The 16,504-nt window shown below is 41.5% G+C and overlaps 1 protein-coding gene and 1 long non-coding RNA gene across 3 annotated transcripts in view; one reads left to right on the forward strand and one right to left on the reverse strand.

The window, feature by feature from the left end:
• The window catches only part of LOC105147015 (sosondowah), a 355,053-nt gene that overhangs the window by 7,366 nt on the left and 331,183 nt on the right, over positions 1-16,504 (forward strand). The window lies entirely within an intron of this gene.
• LOC147907252 (uncharacterized) lies at positions 4,900-16,050 on the reverse strand. The gene is made up of 3 exons (XR_015547589.1): positions 11,755-16,050; positions 10,708-10,887; positions 4,900-10,215 (listed from the first exon to the last, which is right to left on the reverse strand). It is a non-coding gene; the product is annotated as an uncharacterized LOC147907252 (long non-coding RNA).

Here is a 16,504-nt window from a genome sequence, read left to right on the forward strand (position 1 = left end):
TTTACTATTTAACGACAGTCACAAATACCGAATAGTTTTCTCTCAGTGTAGAAAAGATATAATTTCAGTTGAAATTTATTTTGGTAAAAATTTTAATGAATTTTAAAGAACAATTTTGGTTGTTTTGTATTGGATGTTTAATTGGATATTTCTATGTTAGTTCTAGAATTAGTTCAAGATGCATTCGTATATGATTGCTTTTTCTACGTCCCCGGGTATACTTTATTCCGTGTGTCACGCTGTTCCGTTCTCTCGTCTATCACGCGTGTCTATTATGCGTCCATAGAGCCGCGAGAAAGATACACACGAGGGCTCCAGGCTAATCTGGCATGCTCTTAGGGTGGATTCACCATGGTATTGCCACTCCGATAAATAAATCAACTCGTAAGCAGCCACCATTAGGGTCCTGTGGTGTGTACGCAATACTTACACCCTTATACGTACATCCTTCCTTTTTGGCATTTATTCGCATTACCTCCGGGCCCGTTTTGAATATCGCACGAGAGTCGAGCTTCTCGTAACTTTCACACGTCGTGGCTTAACGTTATTCGTTTACGCGCTCGTAAAAACAAACGGCCAGACTGAGTAAAGCACGCGAGCGTTTTTACCGCGGCGGTCGTATACCGTATACGAGTACGTTGAATCGCGTCGACGCAGTGTAACAGACAATATTGGTACATGCGGAACAATGTCAAGGCATTATGTAACCGATGTGTGCAATAAAATAGTATCACAGGTTCTGTCTGTGTACGAATATGATTCAATCAGGTTTTACATCAAAACTATGAAAATAAACGCACGGTTCTCGCACACTTTTATTGTCAGAATCATAGGATTTTATGCAGTAACGGAGGACTGCGTAGTATTAGATGCTGAAACGATTAACGGAGAGTTGCAAGGTAGTTTTTAAGAGAAAAATTCTGTAGAGCTTTTCTTTACGCGAGAAATATCCTTTTCTTCTAGAAGAGAAGATTTTAGGACGGTTCAAGCAGAATAATCCCCGTCACCGTGCCGTCTACCGTCGTCGACAAGGGTGGAAAAAGTGGATAACCCTGCTGGAAGCCGGTCGGCTAAGATGATGAATCTAGCGCGGAAGCACTTATGACGTACGACTCGGAAAAGCTTGGTAGGGTGACTCGTCGCACCCTGCAGCTTTGTTTTCCGCATCAGCGGCACCGCCCTCAGTTGGATTACTCGGGGTGATCAGCTATGAAATTAACTCTCTCTCCCCCGCGCGCATTCTCTATCACTTCCCGACTTTGCTTTTTTCTCGCTTATAAAATAGGCGCTAAAAATCCCACGTGTTACAACCAAATAATAAAATTAAAATAATTATGTATTCTGTTATGATATTGTTTAATTTATATAACTAGAAAGATTAGAAACTTTTATCAAAAATATACTTCAATATTTATAATTATCTAATTTTAATATTTTAAGATATGGTCGTTATAAACTTGATTTATACTTTGCACTTGAATATTCAATCTATACAGGTGCTTTCGTTATTCCGCTATGTTTCGATCACGTCAGTTATTTTTAACGATGCTTTATCATCGCGCAACAGCAGCATTGTGCCTTTAAGCAAACAACGTCATGAACGCAAGAAGCATTCTCGGTATCGAATGGCGTTGAATGGACGCTTAATTTACCGAGCATACCGTACATGAAAAATACTGCTAAGTTAGAATCGTGGTCCGGCTGGATCGACCGTGAATCATCCCACCTCTGGTTGATAGGGAAAAGGTCGCGTCATCGTCGGGAGGACGAGAGAGAGCCTCCTCGATCATCCAGCACGTCGGCTGTATAAATATCTTCTTCCTGCCTATAAAAGATACCCGTAATTACGGCGCTTTCGAGCAGGAACACGTCCAGCACTTCTGCGAAGTCGATACGTCACAACGATCTCGTTGCCTCGGGATGGCGGGGTGGATTGAGGTAGGCAGCGGCTGTTTTGCCACAGATCTTCGTAAAGTCGTGATTACGTTACTCGGTGAGATCCGCGGATCAGAGTCTCGAGCACGTTCGCGGTGGAAAAAAAAGAGGAGAGACGGAGAAAGGAGGACATAATAATCCATTTTGAAAAACTCGTGACGTGGTCGAAATTACTTCAGCATCTGCCTGGACATCATGTAAGCCGAGCGAATGTTTTTCAGTCTTCTGCGGTCAAATTTATCCGTTGAAACAGATCGTGTATCTATCACAACACATAATCCTCGATTCTAATATTTATCATATTACAGAAATTGACATAATTAACATGTAAATAAAGTTTAAAGCAGAATTTTAAAAAAGGATTTAGCTTTCTTTTTTATAAAATTTAACTTGTCAAATGTTTCATATATATATATAAAGTGAAAATGGACCGAGAAATCTTCAATACAAATGAATGAAGAAAATCATATTTGCAGGCTTGGTGGCTAATAATATATATATATATATATATATATATATATATATATATATATATATATATAAACACACACACACATACATAAATATTTCTCTCTCTTTTGGTCGTTAGAATAAAACGACGGAACTTATTCGGTGAGAGTCGCGAGAATCCGTCATATATATATATCCGCGCAGCTGCCTCAGAGTTTGTATTATGCGAACACCATCTGCATCTTTTTCGTGCGAATGTATGAATGCTGGATACACATCACACGTACCTACTGTGACATCGGCGTCAAAAGTTTTCGACGGAGCCGCTCGTGGGTTCGAACACGCTTGGTGAACGTCGTTTCAACGAAATCGTCGCGCAATTTGGGAAACTTCTTTAGAATCTTCTTTTCTCCCTCTGCGCGTCCACGCGGCTCCGAAAGGCAATTGCGCGAACTTTTTGATGTGGATGCTTTCGAAAGCCAATCTTGTGGCTTTGAGAAACCGTCGACTTCTAAACTGCTACTTTTTCAAGCTCCGCTCTATCTGTTTTACTTGTAATATAAACTTCCAAGAAGTCCTCTTATTTTTATCGAGCCATTTCGTCAAAATTTCTATATTAATTTTCCATATTGATTTTACGGCAAGTGGATCGGAAGAGTTAGAAATTGGAAAAATTATTACGATCGACAATATCGTTGTAAACTTAAACCTTCTTCATGTTTCTCTGCATCGCACAAAACCATCCTCTTCTACGTAGCGTGGAGGCTTTATTTTCGCGCATTTGCTTAAGTTACGTATAACTCGCTCTTGATGGCACTTACTCAACTGAACGCACAGTTCTTGCTCGTTTTCCTCGCCGGGTTTGCAAGTGGCTCAACGCCACGTCGAATTGGAGAGAGGTTACTTACGACGCGACGCAGGTAAGTAGCGATGTAAGTGGTTGTAGACAACCAGGCCCAGGCGTCATAAGCAGCAGCCGCTGTCTAATGAAACTACAAATCTCCTCGCCCTTTAGGCACCACCTGTTCTTAGAGGGCCAACATCCGCCCGCTCCCGCAACATACGCTTGTGTGTGACATACGGTTGCTTATGAGATTCAAGATTATTGCATCGTGTGTCGGTCCGCTGACACCCTGATACCTTGGAAAGCGCGTTTCCTCGATACAACACGTCGAGTAATTGCGTGCGATTAATGTTCACGTCAAATTTACATTGGAATCTTAGAGACAGGGGGAGGATTAAACATTGTACTGTACTCCGTGACACTTTAACATTTGATATTAAGTGCATGTTAAAGTTGCGTCTATTCGCAATTATCTGAAAAGCGACGCTGAAGTACCTATTTACATTCGTTATCTCTCCTTGTGCCAAATCACAACTAGTTCTGAGAGAAAATATATAACATTCTTTAAAAAAAAAAAAAAAATATATATATATATATATATATATATATATATATACACACACACACACACACAAGCGACATATCTAGCCGCGTGTCGAGTTCATTGTGGATTAAAAGTAGATGCGGCTCATTTTGGAATAGTCTCTTCAATTATTCGAGCCGCATTAAAACACATTGACTAGTCTCTCTCTTTTTCATGACAAGAGAGAACGTTCGTTTACCGAAAGGGGTATGAAGGCGCGTATATATCCCGCCTGGAAAGCGTACAGGAACGATTTTACGTAGCCACCGCAATCCTATCGGCGGCGCCGAATGGCGCACACCATCGTTGTAAAACAATTATACGGTGTCGTCGGGCGCGCAATCGATATTTCATCAATTCCATTGTCATTGCCGGGCAATCCCGCGTGTCATGATTATTGTTTGCAGGCCGCGTGTACAATGAAAGCACCCGCTATTGCCGTCGTTGGTACGGAAGAGCGGTACAGGAGCTGTGGACACGGAAAGGTGGAAAGGGACGGGCGAGGGGGAGGTCTGATAAACTGCACCCATTATCAACCAACGATTTCGTACTTTTCACAAACACGTTCGTTCCGCGCCTATTCATCCTCTTTCTCTATGGTCATCCCTTTTTCTCTTTCGTCCCTGCATGTTCTCTCTCTCCCTCTCTTTTTCCGGTATCCTCTTTCTCCGACTACCTCGCTAGTTCGTCTATGAACATTTCTCCCTTGCACTCACATCGCTCCCACGTTCCTGCTCTCGCGTGGACACATTGATGTTTCATCGGGTTCCAGCTATCCATAAATAAATGCGCTTGTTACCTACACACAGTGGACTCACGTAAAGCGAATATCTACACGCTCGACATTAATACGCATTAACATCGGGAACGGGGTAGGAGGGGACGGCGTTGTTGATGTACCGTCGGAAATCGCGAGCCGAGCTTGTTAATTCGCTCGACGTGTCACGGCCAGCGTCGGAACATTCAACGATAAAAATTACGCCGCGTTGTATTTTTATTCTCTCTTTGTTTTTTTTTTTACTGTTCGCGTTCCGCGTTTCTCTTTTTGCAACAGAACGAACAACAACGATACGCGACCGTAGAACTGTACAGCAAAACGAGGGAAGAGTCGATGGCTCATAAAATGATTAATTGGATGAGTCCTGGAATGAGTCCGTTCTGGAATATAGGTTCTCTTTACCGCGAGGTACTAAAGACTGTTTGCGCCAGTCGTTGCGCGGTCGTCAATGAACGTCTCTGGTTTTAAGACGCTTAATTCAATCATCATTTTTCGCTGTCAGCGCGCTCCAGTGTACCCATTGGATTCGCCTGAACATACGTCGTAAAAAAAAAACGTTAACGCGATTGTTATCACCCTTGGTCGTTTCGCGTCCGAGACGATATAATATCGAATTCGTGATACAATGCGAATTATTGTGTTCACGAGAAACATTCAATTTCTTTGTGTATGCAAATATTATTTTATACTTCATTAAAAGTAAAATAAGCTTGGAATATGCGATGATATTTCGCAAATTATTTATGTACTCGAAGAAGATATAGCTTCATCGGATATGCATAGATTCGGACATCAGTGTTAAAAAAGATATAAGCTGCCTGCATACATTTTTTTTTAAGTGAACGACAATCTTAATAAGTTATACTTGACTTGATGGATATAGGTATAGATTGCGCATTTTCTGATCTTTATTTGCAGAAAAATTTTTTAGTAATTTTTAATAATTTTTATTTGTAATTGTAATTACATTGTTATCACAATTATTATTATATAATACTAATTACTGCTATAACATTAATAATATTGTAATATGTTAACGTTAGTAAACAGTAATAATAAATTCCATAAAAATGTAATTGTTATATAAATTCAAGTTAAATTATAGTAATTTCAACCATTTTTAAAGTAATACTACTATTATTATACTATTATTATTACTATAATAATATTATAGTAATACTATTATTATTTTTTTCAACTATACATATTTATTGATAAAATTATACATATAATTAATAACATAACAATAATAGTCATAATTATAGTATATATACTTGTATTACACATACTAAAAATTTTTCTCTCAGTGTGCTTTGTTAGAAAGTATTGATGATTCATATCAGCATATCTCTTCATGGGATTCTCGAGATACACGGGAGGAGAGTGATATGATTCAAGCGATATGATATCTCTCTTTTTATACTAATACTAACAACTTAACAAGTATGTGCAGTCTATTCTTATATTACGTCTATGGATTAAACATAATTTCTATAATTAAATTGTTACGTACTCTGCATACGTAATAGAAATAATTAATACCTAGCCGAATGAATAGCGCAAGTATCAATTCAGCCGCGCTTGCAGTGTATGCGCAGCATTAAAGTCGTTGAATAATTCTCGCGGAACGAAGAGCGATGACGGGTAACGAAGATAAGAGGTGACGGGCCAGACAATCCGGTATTCCTACACTCGATTCCTCTTAGAGGAAGGGCGATGAGACTTGATTTTCTGCACGACGCTTGAAATTCTCGCGGCTCTCAATATCTCGGCGTCGTCGTAGTCGTCGCAGCGGCAGCGGCAGTCGCGAGACGCGCGGCATCAAATATTCAAGATTTTACCGATGGCGTCAACCACGCCTGTCACACCTCGCGTTACACAGGTTCCCAATCCCCGCTGGTTCTGCCAGCCATTTAGCTGATTTAGCGACTGCGAGAGTGGAACACCCTCCGGTTTTCCGGCTCTCGCCGTGTTCCGCGTGCCGTGACACGCGAATCGAATTTGTCAAAGAAGCCGTTTTCTGCCGCTACTTCTTCGTAGCCTGCCGCCGTCACTCTCTTTCCTCTCACGTTAACGCTTTGTCCCAGTTGCTCTCTTCTGTCACACAGACGAGATGAATCCGAAAAATAAGGCAGCTGTCGACAAGACCTTGTGTTACCTGATTCGCTAAATCTCGTTGATTTTTTTTCGAAGTGACAACAATTAATACAACAAAAGTTATAACATCTATGTGTAAATAATTAGTTTATAATTAGATCAGCAATTCGTGAAAATATATTATATAACCAGAAAGTTTCATATATAATTGTAATATTTATATATTTTTTAATCAACACTTCGCGTGATCGGATAATAGACTAAGAGAAATACATACAAAATTTTCTAGATTGAAATCAATATTGATCGATAGATCCTCTTGCAGCAATCCTCTTTAGAAGCAATTATATATTAGGTGTTGGAATTAATTCGTAGCGTTTTTAATGAAAGAATGTTATTTATTTCACATGAGCATTAAAAAATACATTAATGAAAGTACTTCCCATCACTTGTAAAACGCTACGAATTAATTCCAACACCTAATATATTATACAATAACGTGGCCTTTCATGTATTAGAAATAATTTTCAATACGCGAGATTTCGTCAGGATTAATGAACTACGAAACGGATCTCTCCAGATTGGCGTTCGATATAATCCGATAAACATCATTCAATGCGCAGTCAAACGAGCGGAGCCTTTTATACAGGCGCCCCTACCAGAGCACGATCAGCATATATATTTGTATGCATTTGCACTCACCGGCGAGAAACGAGTTCTAAACGATGGGTAATTTGAGAAGACTGTCGGTGACCATGATCCAACTCGAATCCACCCCCGACGAGTGCGATGCCTCTCGCTAGTGAGAGGAGAGTATTATACGCAGGGGTTTCATACATAAAAGGGGCCGAGTGGTCCTGATCCGGTCTACGTAAGTAATATAAGGGTTCCCCGCGACCCTTCCGCATAAGGGTTGTATTCTAAGAGGGCATGAATTCGACGGGCATACTCCATCTCGTCTCCCGTCTGCCTCACGGCTTCTCCCGCGCCGAGTCGAACCGAACCGAGCCGAGTTGAGTTACATTGCATAAGTAACGTCATGAACCCTACGACCCTCGACTGTAAACTGTACTTATTTGGCCCAGCACCCAGAATAAGAGCTTTGGATATAGGCAAACGACCATTTATCGAGTGTGCGTCACTCGATCCCCTAGTGTAGACTCCACCGAGAAAATTGTGTACCATCTTCAAGAATACGTGAGAAACGTACAAGCGTCTATTGCAAAATAATGATCGAAAGAAAGACTATAATGTGTGCAAAGCTAAATAATACCAGAGATAAAATCATTGCCAGTTCGATTTGGAAATAGATAAATTATTAGAATCGCGCGCGAGAGAGAGATGAAAATACAGGGAAAGGGTGAGATTGGTCGAAAACTGGTAGGAGTGAGAGGCGGTAGCGTGTAAACATGTTCTTAACAGATCGATTCACATGCCCTAGTCTCACGTATATCTACCTTCTGACACAGCCAGACGGTCTTTCGGGATACCTGGCCTGGCTGAGTGGCAGCCGCCTTCTCCTCGACAAGCTAATACCAACCTACGTCTGTGCGCGCTCCGTAAAGAACGAGGAAGGCGAGGGGAGGACCCCTTTTGCGTTTTGCAGCTTTCTGCCTTCGTTTTGCCGGCAACCGACGTGTTAATCAAAATGTTAGACAAGCCACTTACACGATCATCGTGACGTTTCCATTTAGGCTGCGCGATATGTTCCGACCTTTATATACGTTGAAACAGATCCCGTGAGCGACGGCACGACGGCATTGTAGCTGGCTGCTAATTAATAGTTACGGTAACAACGGCATGTCGCTTTATTGCCAGCTTGAATCAAGTCATGACAACGTGTATTCTTCTTAACATCATCGCGTCTGAAACATGCATTATACTCGCATATATATTGGCAACTGCCCAAGAACAACGTAATTACTCGCAGGGAATATTTTTTATTGCAATCGCAACGTTGATAGAAAAAAAATAAGAGCTCGTAATAATTATAGACATTTTGTTTTTAAATCGATTTGTTAATTTTTTTATATTATAAATGTATTTAAAAAAAATAATTACGATATTAATGATAATATATATATTAGTGAATATTAAAGGGATACATTATGTCTGAGAAAAGAGCTGAAGCTGTAGGAAAGTTGAAGAGGTTGACGAAGCAAACGCCCCGAGATATGCAGCCCAGCGAACTTGGCTGCGCAGACAGTAGCAAAACAACTGATCGTCCATCTCCTTCCATCACCGGTTCGTCCTGCTTCAGCGGTTGTTTGTGGAAGCGACAGAGTTGTTTCGGTTCAGACGAGCGCGGGAGAGCCCGAGCACGAGCTCATGCGACAAGTGTTTGCCAAATGTTTGATCAAAACGTTTGTCGTTTCTTGTGACGAGGGGATTCCAAAATTAAATGCGACGTCCTGATTGCCAATATTCGAAATGCGTTACGCGTTAGTGCGCCTTTGCTGACTGAAGCCATTGCTGTCGGAAATCCAGCTGCACGAGTGCCGTCGACAGTATTGGCGGATGCGACGGTTAATATCACGGTCGTAATTAATCATCGTACGAGGGATACGCGCGGAGCATATTTTTAAGCTGCCGATTCTTTACGACGCTCTTACAACGTTACGCACAAGCGGAAAAATATTTTTCAAAGAAGTATTATGCTCAGCTCACATCACACCGACAGACGAGTGCATAACAATATTGGTACAATCGCGTTTTCGCTCTTTGTCGTACCTCGTTCACGGACAAAGTCCGTGTTCCACGCCTCTATTCATAGTCGACGAGCTTGTCAACGGATAATGAAGACACTTCCTCGATGAGAGGACTTGCGTGCGGAGGTTTAAGTCAGCGCATCCTTAATGCCAGCCACGTTTTCCCTCCTTACACTACAACCACAAACGGTCGATCTCTCGCAATCAGATGTATGCACGTACCTTATACCGTTATTACTCGTGGCAGGCAGCCACTGAAACGTTCAATTATCTACGCTGCCTGCATCACGGGCCATTGTGGGGGCCTTATTCGATCCGTGCGCTGAAAACAGGCTGCCTCGAAAAGTTGCCCTGAATGAACGTCAAACGATGTTTCGAGTCATGAATGTCAGGTGCTCACATCGGCGAGTCCTTGCCTTCTTTCCATTCTCCCTTTCTCTCTCTTCCTCTCTCTCGTTCTTTGCCCCCACCAAGCTTGCACCTCCATGACTGGGGACTTACGTAGATGTCCGAGGGATCCATGGGTCGCTAATCAGGTCCTTCGCCGAGCATCGACAGCAGCAGCTCCCTCTTCCTTTATATCCACTGTGTATTTTGACGGGTCGAAGAATGACGGACCAATTACGAGGCAACGTAAGGCCGCGGATTTTGACGCCTGAATACGCTGCATACCTCTTACAGTCATTATGCTCGAATCGAGCAGTGGTGGTGGTGAGACCGGTCGACTGGTCTTGCTCTGAAGACTAACGAGCGATAAATCGCGTGGGCCCTTCTTGGGATGAGTCCATGTCTTCGACTACTCGATAGAGAGACGACCGAGCTGTAACGACATGAAAAGCACATTGCTGCTACCGTAATATAATAACGTAAATGAAGATTAATTTATAAACGGAAATTTTATCGTTTAATACAGCGTGATATTATTTATTCAGCCATAATCGTATTTCATTTAATATTTGATTTTATACATAATGTAATATTTTCTATAATGTCTATTAAGTACAATATATGTACGCACACTTATCTCGTGACTTAAATCCCACTCGTTTACTGTTTTAAAAATAGTTAAATGTATTTAAATGTTACATTTATAATATTAGAATATAAATTTGATTACTATAATAATATATGATCTGAATTTAAAAAATTATTTCAATAATAAATGCAGACGTTTTAACTATGCATAAATATCGTTATTAAAACATCTCTTTTTACGAGCATTGTGGATCCCAAGGCAACGTAATCGTAACAGGTTTAAGGTGGCAGTAAACGGAACATGTAGCCGTCTTCATGTTCCTGTTTCCGTACTCACCAATCTACTCTTTCTTCTTCGTCGGCGCAGACTCTCGGGAAAGTTAGGCGAATGAAAAAAGTTGGCGCAAACCCTCAAGAGAGTGCTAAGTAGTTGGCGGACTTCGGAATAATCTTCATTGAAAAAGTTCGTCTAAACCTTAGAACGTTGCAGCTTGTATGCCCGACTCGATATGAAGAGCTACAGGGAATGAGATATTTTAGCTAAAAGTCGCGATAACGCGTTAACAAGTCAGCTGCAATTAAAGTGACTTAAGCCTTCTAGTTAGTTAAAGAAAAATTAGTGAAGCGAGATTTTTTTATTTTTTTCTTATTCGTCCCCCTTTCTTGCGTTTAATCCGACTCAATTTCGTCATAAGCAAACCTCACCGTCCTTAGCTCCTTTAAGTTCTGCTTTCGTAGCATGAAATAGAATCCGTGAGTTATTCTCTTAGGTCTATGGTCACGGTCGAATTTGGAGAGGCTCATTTTTCAGATGGTGATTTTTCAGTTAAATTCACTCGTGTCGTTTTAGTTTAGTTTAGGCAACTGAGATATATACCCGTTTCCATCGTCGGCGAGAATAAAAGGAAACGCCGTTTCACTTATAAACACCTTTTACAATCCCAAGCAAATAGATGTATTCTCTTTCTTGAACGGTTTGATGTGTAATAACGATCCTTACATCTGCTTTCTTTCGTCAAATATGTGAGTATATCATTAAAAATAAAGTAGGAGTTTTTTTTTACATCAACTAATTCGATATAATATGCGAAAGGCCAGGGCAAATCGACCGGTGATAGTGGAAAGATCTACTAAAAAAGCTTGTTCGCGACAGACATGCAAACTTACGATATTTAATAATTAACGCCACGAACATCTGTCGCGCTCTCTCGGGGTAACCCTTTGCTCATTCCCCGTTCTTATTTCGTCTCCCTCCTCTATCGCGCTCTATTGTTTAATTAATCATGTTGTATTAATAAAGCTCGCCTAATTGAATTCACTGATTTCACATCGTTAATACGAGTTTCATTTAAATTGAATGAAATGTCGCGCCATCTCTACCCACCTTGCGCGCCACACCATTCAACCACCCTTCTTTCGCTACCCTCTCGCACCCTTCGCGTCTCCCTTGCCCATCAAACGTGCACCGTCGCTGTGAAACCGGAGCCACCCTCAAATTGTTCTTTTTCTCTCACTGTTTTATTGATCTTCACTTCCTCCGGCTACAGGGCTCTAAAACGATTTAAAAGATAGCTTATTTTTCATCGTCGATAGGATCAATGCAATGAGAAACTTGCTTTTTCTTATTAATCAGATATCGATACATGTTGTTTTATAAGAGCAAAAATAATAAGATTATTCGATGTCGAATAATCAATCTGTGATACAATTTAAATCAGTGAAATGATCTTAAACTCAAATAAGATTTTATTTATTGTCTATTTATATTTATACACGCTATAAACTTGACTGGTTTGCGTATAAAACGTTATATGATTTTATTATTCGATTATTGGTTTTTTTGAAAAACTTGTATTATTAACATGAATTATTTTTGTAATTATGGATATAAAAGAATTACGTGAAATTTGCACATCGAAAATCGATGTAATAATTGGAATACATCATTATTATTATTTCTTTTAATCTTGAGTCTATTACGTGAGTTTCGAAACACCACAATCGTGTTATCTTTATTAAGATGTTAAGAGACGTCAAGGATGTAATCAGGCGTGAAGCATGATATGTACAGGTGTGAATTCACGTAATACTTTCCTTGATTTCATGGCGTGAAGGCGCGTGAAGACACGTGAAAGAACGAAACGACAGAGTGTCAGACAACCCGAACGACAGGACAGGTCCACAAGCCTCGACTTCAGGCAGTGAAATAGGTGCCGTGGCATGTTCACGGCACTTGCCGTCAGATTGCGCTAGGTTGGCCCGGGTCCAAGCTTCCAAGATCCATATAGATGCCGTTCAACTGTGTTGCCTGCCCCGGCAGCTTGCGAGCTTATGGGAGGAGCGTACGCGAGAAGGCCGTACCTCGAACTCCGCCTCCATCCGAGTTCTTGTCTTGCTGCAGGAGGCGCTGCTGTGCTCACCACGGTATGATCCACAAAGTTCCGTCGAGGCACGAGCGGCTGCGATGGACATACACGCGTGGATGTTGCTTTCATACTTTGATGTCTTTCGGATTTGATGCGGCTCAAGCGCCGGAACAATGATTCGAGTAGCTTGTGCAAGAAAAGAAATGTAAATCTCCTTTCGCTATACATTGTATATGTTGCAATGTTATCGTTTTCCTTCTGTCTTTTATCTAGAAGTACTGGTGAACACAATATAATAATTCAATAATAAATTTTTTAGGTGCGCTGTAATCTTAAGTTAAATTGTTACTTGCAAGCAACATATAAAATCTATTTTTGAAGATTTATTTATGCTTTCATATTTATGCTATTTTTTCTAATAGCTATAATTCAATTTTTTGTTAAGGAATAAATCAGTCTTAAATTAGCAAAATATTCACAATCATCAAGGAATGACACAAGACGTTTAATATTTCCATAATTTTTTTCTTTTTTTGTGAACACATGTATGTCACGCTTTATAAAATTCGACAAAGTTAATTCTGTAATTTCTTGCTATGTATATACGCATTTAATATACATTTATACTTTATAATAATATGTGCAAGTAGGTATATAATACTGTCTCTTCTATTCAAAAGCGTTACATAGACGTCGGAATAATCACGAACATTCTGCCTTGTCCGCCTGCTCCTTTATTTCCGGTCTGTGCCTTTTCACATCGTGTTGTCTGCTTTTTCCAAGTTGTCCGAGGGTCGGCCGCCAAGTTTATTCAGTCCGCCAAACTTTGTAGTACATCGTGTCGACTGCCAGAGGGCAGTAGCCCGACGGACAAGAGGTGGGAACCGGAACTGAACGCCTGGCTCCGGACATAACCGTCCCTTCATCTCCCTTCGCTGCCTTCGACCTCCTCCTCCTTCTCTACCTCCGTGCTCCTTCGACCGGGCGCTCGCGCGCACACATACACGAGTCGCGCTTTGTCCGGTCTCTCGGACGCAATTAGGGTGGGTCTCGGCCTTCAACCCCCTTGGGGGTGCCCCTTCGCTAAGTAGAAAAGCGTGTATTCACCTCCGACCTCGAAAGGCGGTGGGGCTCATGTCTGGCTGGAACGGACTCCGAACGGACGGATGGATGGACTAGACTGACAGCAGCTGACTACCAGTTCGGCCAACCTACTCCATCTACAACCTCTAGCTATTCTCTCCCGTATCATCCAGTTCCACTTCCTGGATCTCACTCTTGATCAGCTTAGAGCCTTTGGCCTTAAGACAAACATTCCGGTAGTACGTCTGTATCTTTTATGGCATGCACGTATCCCTCGTCCTCTCGCTTACTAACTTTTGTCGTACTAGACGTTGAAAGATGGTATCATTAATTATTGAGAGACGGAATGAAAAGTTGAAGCTAATGTAACCATAAAGTAAAAATTACATTATTTTAACATGATTATTTAATAATAATCGAAGAAGATACATGTCGAGTGAAAAATATATTAAGCTTTGTAAAAATTGATAGTCGTAGCGATAAAACATATTGTACTTATATTATGTATAAAACAAACATTTAAAAAAAATTCTTCAGCACAATTTTAATGTCAGTTTCGCGGAACACTTCAGTGTAAATTGGCAAATTTATCGCGCGATCTTAATGCAAGGTGGCGATTGAATACTGACAGTCTCGTCTAAACCAAACGTGTAAATGGAGGTAATTCTCGCTCGTCATTCCCCTACCTATCGTTAGCAGACAAACTACGAGGGAGCTCTAATATTACGCGAGTACGTACATACTATTACATATCCTGCCAGCAATGCCCGGGCAGCCGCGATACGGTCGGTTGGTAGAATATCCTTTGGAACACCCCACAAGGGGCTCGTTTGTCTAAGCACCCCTTCCACCCTTCGTGGCAGCGTTCCACGAGCACGTGGTTATGCCCACTTCGTCATCGGGCAGGAAACGCACGAATAGAAGGGTGGGAGAGGAAGGGGTGTATTCTGCGCTTCGAGAGACCGCACAAGCCATTTCTCTACGCTACCATCGCCGCACACTACTCTCCCCTATCGTCGCCACCACCATCATCGCCACCACCACCATTCAGCATCCCTGTCTTCTCGGGCGTGCGTTCCCGGTGGCCCATTCGCCCCTAAATTGTGAATAATGTTGATTATGTAAAAAGACTTTACGAGACGTTATTACCGTCATTGCGATTACGATGTTATACGAGTCGCAGGGCGCGCGTGGCCCCGCGGTGCTCGTACCCTCGAGCTACCATTGCCCGAACACCTTTTCCCTCACTTATCCTTACTCCCGTCGTCCCTTTCCGTACAGTCGCTCTCGCCACACGTATCATCTGTAATTCACCTACGTTAGTCTCCACGATTACGAATGTCGTATTCGCGAATTGAGAAAGGAGAGTAAAAGATAGAGAAAATTATCGATAAAATTGTCATTGCTTAATCGTCTTGTTACAAGAATTAAAGATATATCATATTGATCATATTGAGCTTTATATGAAAAAAGGGATGACGTTATCGTTAAGTGGCAACTTATTGCATGAATTACGAGGAGGGAAAGTTATATAAACGAGTGCACGTTATATTACGCCAACCCGATAGAGTTCCGAGATTTTTACTATGGTTAAAAAAACCTATGAAACTCATAATCTACGTTTTTATAGAAAAAAAAGTATTGGGTTCTGTGTCACGATACGTCCGTTCGTTAACGAAGAACGTGCGGTGGAAAGGGCGCGGCAAGGAAAGGAGGACAGAAACACACGAGTGATCGAGGAAAGTTCGCCTAGATGAAAAGAGACGCGCGGCGGTTTGGTACGGCACTGGGTACGTAGTAGCGAACGATGATGCGCCATCGAGATAGGGTAGATTGCAGGCCCGCGCCGCGTGTCCCGTTGGTACCCGCGTCGGTATCCGTTGGTATCCGCGCGCCTGGCCAGAGCTGATACGGTCAGCCCCGGGATAAAGTAGATATTAACACGAGATGATCCGTTAATGAAGCGTATGTTCTACGCCGCGCACACGCCTAGCTTTCTCTCACTCTCTCCCACTCTCCCGCTCTCATTCTCTTCCTCCCTTTATCTCATCTTCTGTCCCGTTTCCGTTTCCATCCCTCTCACTGCCGTCGTCTCTCTCGTAGGGCAAAATACATACCGTACCTACCGCCTATTACGAACAGCCTTTCCTGTTATCTTATCCGGACACCGCCGGCCTGGTCGCGAATTATTATTAACCTGCATGCACGTTGTCCCACCTCCCTCTACTTTTTATTACTCCCCTGTCACCCGCACGTCAACTCTGTCAATGTTTTCATCCGCTGTAACGAAGCAAGTCGCGACGCGCAGCGTGATACTTACGAGTTCAGTCAATTCGTCGAGCAAATATCGTATTTAAAAAAATCATGTTTCCGCAAATAAGATTGATTAATGCTACACTCGTTGGAAAGGATTAACAATTGCGAGGGAGTGTTGTGTTGCCAATACGTAAATTTAATTTGTAAAATTAGCACATTCTCGTCTGTTGCGAGGTTTCGGTTTCATTTCATTAACACATGATAGCATTGTAACTTTAATAGAATATTAATTGCTTCTTTAATTCTCCGCTTACGGTTTTCGACGATATTCAAATAAGCTTGCTAATAGTTGTAAATGTTTCGCACATGTGATTCTAAAAAAGAGTAATCCAGCGTAATAAATTGCGCCGTATTTTGCTTGATTAAAGA

The sequence above is a fragment of the Acromyrmex echinatior genome, chromosome 15, assembly GCF_024713525.1.
Source record: "Acromyrmex echinatior isolate Ae372 chromosome 15, ASM2471352v2, whole genome shotgun sequence".
Taxonomy (NCBI): Eukaryota; Metazoa; Arthropoda; class Insecta; order Hymenoptera; family Formicidae; genus Acromyrmex; species Acromyrmex echinatior.